Raw genomic sequence first — 7,571 nt, 5'->3', positions numbered from 1 at the left:
CTGTGATAAGTATTCAAGCTTCTGGCTTGTCTGCTTCCCTCTTCACTATAGGAATGTAGTGGTGTTAGGATTGGAGACAGGAGCTACTACGTTGGGTAAGAAAAGAAAGAAGCAAGAGAGGGAGGAAGGGAAGGAAGAGGGAGGGGAGAGGAATGGAGGAGAGAGGTGGGGAAGGGAGAGACAGAGACAGAGACAGAGACAGAGACAGACAGAGGTTGGGAGACCCAGAATCAAACTCAGGCCACTAGGTTTGTGTGGCCAATACTTATACCTGTGGAGCTACCTCGTCGCTCTGAGGTCTTAGCTAATTTTAACCGGCCATGCCGTTTCCTTTAGCGCTCCTTGGATTGGTTTGTTTCCCCAACACCATCCTGGTCTGATTTTAAGTTAAAGATCAAGAAAGAGACCAGGAAGCAGAGTAGGGGCGGAGCCGTGGTGGTCTCCATTCTGAGGTCCTTTTGAGATGGTCAGTTTCCAAGGTTGGTCTAAGTTGGTTCTCAAGATCCATCTGTTCCTGGATGGGGTCCGCCGCCGCCTTGGTGTGGGTATGTATGTTGAACGAGGAGGACTGGGCATGTTTTGTGTTCTGCCAGCCAAGTCTTTTAAGAACCATTGGATGCAGGAGCATGCCCGTGGAGTTCTCCTTTTGGAACAGTGGAGGAAGGCGGCCAAACATAACTTAAAGCTATTCCCCACCAACCCCTTTTCGTTTTGTTATGTGCTTTTGCTGCTGTTTGTTTTTATGAGCCAGAGTCTCATTAGCCTAGGCTGGGCTTGAGTTCACTATGTAGCCAAGAGTGACCTGTGTTCCTTTTCTCCCTGCCCCCACCTCACTGGAATTCCATTACTGGCATCTGTCACTACATTTAACCCCATCTTCCCTTTAATTTAAATTATTCATTTAGATTTTTCTTTCTTTTTCTTTTTTTCTTTCTCTTCTTTTCTTTCTTTTTTCTTTTCTTTTCTTTCCTTTGTGGAGACAGGCTCTCAGTATGTAGTCCTGACTGGCCTAGAACTGGCTGTGTAGATCAGGCTGAACTACTCATAGAGACTACTCATAGACTATGAGGACCAAGCTGAACTCAAACTCAAGGAGACACTCCTGCCTCTGCCCTCAGAGTGCTAGGATGAAAGCTATGTGTAACTATGCCCTATCTCTCCCTTTGAAAAACTATAATTGTTCTATTTTATTCCTATCTGCGAAGTTACTAGTATGACAGGGCAACTTTTTATATGCTTATTGACCATTTGCATTCCCCTAGACCCTTTCCGGATCCTCACTTACGCCTGAAACCCTGTTGGGGTTACCTTGGGGTGGCCTACACTTTGGGAGGAGGATAGACTTCAAGAAAATAATAAGGAGAATTGGGAGGTGGACTGGCGGAAGGATAGAGCAGAAAAGAGGCCAGACCTAGGACAAGCCACCTGGTAGGAGCCAAGGCTTCAGCCTCCCACTGGGTCAGTGTGGCACAGAGCCGACATGGAGGGGAAGCTGGCCCTGCTGTTGATGGCCAGAGGAACCTGTTTGACATCACACTTTGCAAGGCCCTGTTGAGAAATCAGTACTGTATCCGGTCTCCTTTTTCTCTGGAAAGGTGTCATTTGCTGAGTTGCTGGGGGAAGGGCCTTGAGTTGAGGCCATAATGACTTCTCCTTACCACTGTCCCCTTCCACAGCTGCTCGCCCTTGGGCAGCCGGAGTGAACAGGGAAGCTCCCAGTGCCAGGCCATCTTCCTTTGGCTAGAGCTTGGGGGTGTTGGAGACTGGAGGATTGCAATGAGAGAGGGTATAGGACACACTCTTGAACATGACAGTGCCATCCCCACATACATTCTAAGAGGATGTTTCTCGTTTCCCACTTAGGTAGTTGCTGTTGCATAGGATTTCCTTCAAGCTAACCTACCAACATCATCATCAATTCATCTGTGTTTGTTGACTGTTAACCTTTCCTTCACAGAAGGATGCTGTGGGACCTTTACCTGAGTATCCAGGCACACCTCTCAATCCATTGTATGCAACCCTGCCCTAACTGAACAGAGCCTCACAGAGGGGCTAGAAGATACAGGCAGAGAACGACTAAGACAGGAAGTTCCATCTACACAGTCCAGGGAACCTTCACCTGTGCTGCTTGTAGGCCCTCCAGTGTGGCTGCCTTAAGGCCATCTATGTTCCTGCCCACAACCCTTCACCCATTGCTCTATAAGTAATGAACCCCCAGAGTGAGCTTTGGTGTAATCTACCTCTGTCACTGAGACCCTAGAAGAAGGTGGAGAAATTGCTTATGTCTCCCTCAGGGAGGCTTTTTAGCAACACTAGTTCTTTTTCCATTACTTTTGGTCAGTGAGTTTTAAACTTGAGTCTAGATCCTAGAGTTTCAGGACTCTCTTCATTACATTTTTTATTCATTCATTTATTTATTTTTTTGTGTGCATGTATGTGTGTCTGTGTGTGTGTACATGTGAATGTGCTCAACAACATGATGCGCACTCAGCAACACCATGTACAGTTGGTGTTTGTCCAGGTTGTGTTGTACTCGTGGAGGTCAGAGGACAACTTGCAGCAGTAAGTTCTCTCCTTCCACCATGTAGGTTCTGGGGATCAATCTCAGGTCATCAGGTGTGAGGCTTTACCTGCTGAGGACCTGTGATGGCTGATATTGTCAATTTGATAGACCAAGAACCAGTAGGGGACAAGCCTCTGGCATGCCTATAAAGATTATGTTGATTAGGTTAATTGAGATGGAAAAACTCATCAGGAAAGTTGGTGGCACCATTCTCTGGGCTTGGAATCTGGATGTCACGTGAAGGAGAAAGCCAGATAAGCAGGAACATTCATTGCTCTTTGCTTCTGACCTGGGATGTAATGAGACCAACTCCTTCAAGTTCCCACAACCATGCCTTTCCAGTATTGATGGATTGTGCCACCAAACTGTAAGCTACAATAACCTTTTTCTTTTCGAGCTGCTTCTGTCTGGCCATGTTAGCACCAGGACAGTGACTAAAATAGGTTTAATTCTCAACAACACAAAAAAAGAAGAGAGGAGACTCCTCATTCAAGTTTACAGTCAATCTTGTTCCCGAGTCTTACCCCCAGTCACAAACAGACACCTATCTACTTTCTGATCCATAAATTTACCTTTTCTGGGCATTTTCTTCACAAAGTGTCACATAGTATGTTATCTTCTGTTCTAGAGTTTTTCGCTTAGCATACCCTCTTCCAGACTGACCTAGAAGTCACTATGTAGGTCAAAATGACCCTAAACCCTTGAGTGTTAGGGCTGTAGGTATGAACCACCATACAGTTTTCAGTCTTGTTCCTAAACCAGAACATTCAAGGAATCCCACAGTGTGGGCATACTTTCATTGTTTTTCTAACCATATCTCTAGGGATGGATATTTTGGTTGTCTTCAGGCTTTGGCTTTTACACATAGAGCTGCAGTCTATCCTCTCCACGTGAGCTAAGTGAGCACGGCTGTAGGTCAGGGTCCTAGAAGTGCAATTTCTGCATTAAAGAGTGTGCACACCGAGAGAGAATTCATCAGTCAGCCATGGAAGTGCACACTTGCTAACCCAGCACTCAAGAGGCTGAGGGAGAAGATTGTGAGTTCAAGACCGGCCTGGGTTACATAATGAGACCCCGTCTCAAAAACAAAACAAACACATTATTATCAAGGCATTCTTTAATTGCTTTCTCTGAAGATACCTGGTTCACTGTCCTACCAGCAATGGGGAGATAGGATATTCTAATCAAGCAGGTTTAACCTCAAACTGTAAGCTGTAAAGCTTGGATCTGACTCCCTGCAAAGACCCTCAAAATGGCCCAAGCTGCCCTTCTATCTCGTTCTCCTTACTGACTCCACTGGTTTTAATGGATGAAACATTTTCACCGTAATAGCTCATGTACACATGGTTACATAAAACTTATAGCTTAAAGAAAACAATAACTCAAGGACTCTCAGGTACCCATCATTTAGGTTAAGAACCTTCTTTACCAGTCTCAAGAACCCTGCTTGCAGCTGGGCAGGGTGGCGGACGCCTTTAATCCCAGCACTCAGGAGGCAGAGGCAGGCGGATTTCTGAGTTCGAGGCCAGCCTGGTCTACAAAGTGAGTTCCAGGACAGCCAGGGCTACACAGAGAAACTCTGTCTCAACAGCAACAACAACAACAACAACAAACAACCCTGCTTGCTTGGAGCACCCCACCCTTACCCTTGAGTGTAGACTCCCTAATGTTTGTGGTCATTGCTCCTTTGCTTAGCGTTTCAGTTGCATTTGTTTGGAGAGTTTATGTTGAGTCAACTTAGTTCAGATAGAACTGTTTCCCAAATTTTCTTCCTTTCAGACCAGAAGAGCACAGGCTGGCAGGGACCTCTGTGTGAGATCTGGAAGCTGTAAGGTGAACACTGGCAGTATGCTTGTTAATGCTTTGGAAGGTCAGCCCAAGGCCTGTGGCACGTTCTTCATCTGCTGGTTGTTGTGTTGGTGTGGAACAGCAGCTGCATTCACAGTCTCTCAGTGTTTAAAAGTTTTTCTTCATGATGCAGGTCACCAGCTTCTGCAGTCAGTCACTCATGTAAGCTTGCACCAACGTAGGTGTCAATGTGTCCTAACAGGATCCAGCATACATGAGAGTATATGTGTGCGTGCATGCATTCGTGCCTCTGTGTGTGTGTACCCCACTTCATGTCTGTTTTTTCTTTAAGGTTGTCCTGCGAGATTCTGATCTCATTCCACAAGCAATGTCAAGAGCCTGACACAGACTACCTCACAGCTCCCACCATGATATGAAATCACACCTCCGGTGTCTCCTTGTGGTTCTGTGCTTTGGGTTGAACCCTGACTCATATAGCAGGGGTCCTCAATTGATGGATCAACTTTGCCTGTCTTTAAGTTTTATTGTGGGCTCTGATGGCTTCTTTGACCATCTACTAGTACAGAGCAGGCGATCAGTCCAAGCTTGGTCCCTCAGCTGTGTCCCCACTCCTCAGCTGGCTCTCCTCTCTGTCATCACCATGGATACTCAGCAATACCATTTTACTGCATTCATGAATCTAGGCACAGACAAAATGGATAGACATTACCAGGATGTGTGAGACCCCTGGGGATCAGAACAGAAGGTGTTATTGGAAGGAGAGGAACATAATTCAGAAGCAAGAAAAACACATTCAAAGCAGACAGATCTAAGCAGATCTGGGGCCTTAGACAGTGGGACTCAGGTCTAGAATGTGGCAAGGAAGAGAAGAGTCAACAGCTCAAAGGAAACTCTGCATTTGCCCTTTCCTGGTGACGCTCTGACTGGTGAGGGACTTGTGCCAAGACTGTTCCTATGAGAGAGAACAAGTGTGTGTGGGGGGGCATCCAACACTGTTCACATCAGTACAACCAAACCTCAGCTGCTTTTTGCTCTGGGCTCTTGTATCTTCTTGATTTTCTGCGGACAGTGGCAGTCCCATGTTTGAGGAGCAGAGAGAAGAGTCCTGGAGCAAAGGTGAACCTTAACTTGGCCTCCTCCCTCTGACAGTCATCTTGAGGAGCAAGCAGGCCAGGAGCAGAGCTCAGGGGGAAGGGCAACTCTTCCCTCTGGCAACTCTACGTGTCCTTTAGCATTTCCGTCCTGCTGAGTCAGAGGTTCGGCTGAGTCACACTTGATCCTGATTCCTGATTCTGAGCTCAGCGCAGGGCATTGAATGCGCCTGAAACAGGGACTGTATACTGACTCAATCCTTTTGGCTGAACAGTTTCATAAATTGTGAGTGAAAGATGTCTACTCTGGAGTCTTATTCTGCCCTCCTGCTCAAACTTGTGGAACTATTAGGGTTCAGTCCCTCTTAGAGCAAGAGCCATAGCAGGCTGCTCAGAGCCAGGGCCCCTCTTGACAAAGACCCTTCAGAGACAAACCCTGTTTGTCTAGGGCATTGCTGTGTCCCAGTTCCCCGGAAGATCTGTCAGTCGTTGTATACTGAAAAAGATCATTCAGAAGCTAGGGTTATAGCTCCGTTGGTAGAGTATTTGCCTAGCATGCACAGAGTTCTGGGTTCAATCCCAGTACCATGTAAACCGGACATGGTGGTACACATCTGTAATCCCAGCGCTTGGGAGGTGGAGGTAGGAGAATCTTTTGATCAAGTTTATCCCCAGTTATATAGCAAGTTTCAGGCCAACATGGCATACATGAGACTTAAACTGAACCCAGCCCACACTCAAACCCACCCCTCCCTGCAAAACCAAGAATGACTCAAGTCCTTTGTCTCCTCTGACAGGTTACAAATCACCTCCCCACTCAGAACTAGTGCCTGATTGCCACATCTTGAATGAGGGTGGGTGTTGGGAAGGGGAGAAGAACTCTCCCTGGGATCTGCCGCTTGAGTCTCCTGGCCTCTGCGCTTCTCCAAGGAGCTGAGCAGCTGAACTTCTGACCCTCTGTGCCTTCTAAGGCTGCTCCTGATGCGACTGAGTGCTGTTCCAACCAAGAGTGTAGGAATATCAGAGGGATCCAGCACACATTTCTTCCAAATGATCCATGTTCAGTTGAAGGGGATGTGGGCTGGGCATGAAGGGGCAGACAGGCAGGGACAGGCAGGGCTCTGTCATCTCCTCACTCTGGGGACAGTGAAATGGTTCAGCAAGTAAGGACCCTTGCCATTGGGTTGTCCTCTGACCTACATACATGTGTTAACATGGTGTGTGTGTGTGTGTGTGTGTGTGTAGAATGTTTAAAAAAAACACCAACCAATTAAAACGACACAAACTCTTACCCAGGACTTCTGCTCACCATTGCTTGTCTACTTGGAAGTACTGAAATAAATAGCCAACTACAAGTGGTCTATATATTTTTTAAAAAGACATTTAATGTTTACACTTTACAAGAAATTATAAGGTATATAGTTCTGCATTGGTTCAGTGGTTAAAGAACTTTTTAAAATTAGATATTTTCTTTATTTACATTTCAAATGTTATCCTCTTTCCAAGTTTCCTGTCCAAATATCCCCTATTCCCTCCCCCCTCCCCCTACTCTCCAACCCACCCACTCCCATTCCTGATCCTGGCATTCACCTATTGGGGCACAGAACCTTCACAGGACCTAGGGCCTCTCCCCCCATTGATGACTGACTAGACTATTCTCAGCGACATACACAGTTAGAGCCACAAGTTCCACCATGTGTTTTCTTTGACTGGTGGGTTAGTTCCAAGGAGCTCTGGGGGTACTGGTTAGTTCATACTGATGTTCCTCCTATGGGGCTTCAGACCCCTTTAGCTCCTTGGATACCTTCTCTAGCTCCTTCATTGGGGACCCTGTGCTCTATCCAATGGATGACTTTGAACATCCACTTCTGTATTAGTCAGGCACTGGCAGAGCCCCTCAGGAGACAGCTATATCAGGCTCCTGTCAGCAGGCTCTTGTTGGCATCTGCCACAGTGTCTGGGTTTGGTGGTTGTTTATGGGATGGAGAACATTTTTTTTTTACTTAGATTTTTATATTTTTTGGTAAAGTGAGGTAAAACACATAACAAAAATAACCATTTTAGCTTTTTTGGGGGTTTGTTTGTTGAGGTGCTAGGATTTGAGTCTG

This window comes from Mus pahari, chromosome 5 (genome assembly GCF_900095145.1).
Source record: "Mus pahari chromosome 5, PAHARI_EIJ_v1.1, whole genome shotgun sequence".
Lineage (NCBI taxonomy): Eukaryota > Metazoa > Chordata > Mammalia > Rodentia > Muridae > Mus > Mus pahari.
This window is presented reverse-complemented; position numbering follows the sequence as displayed.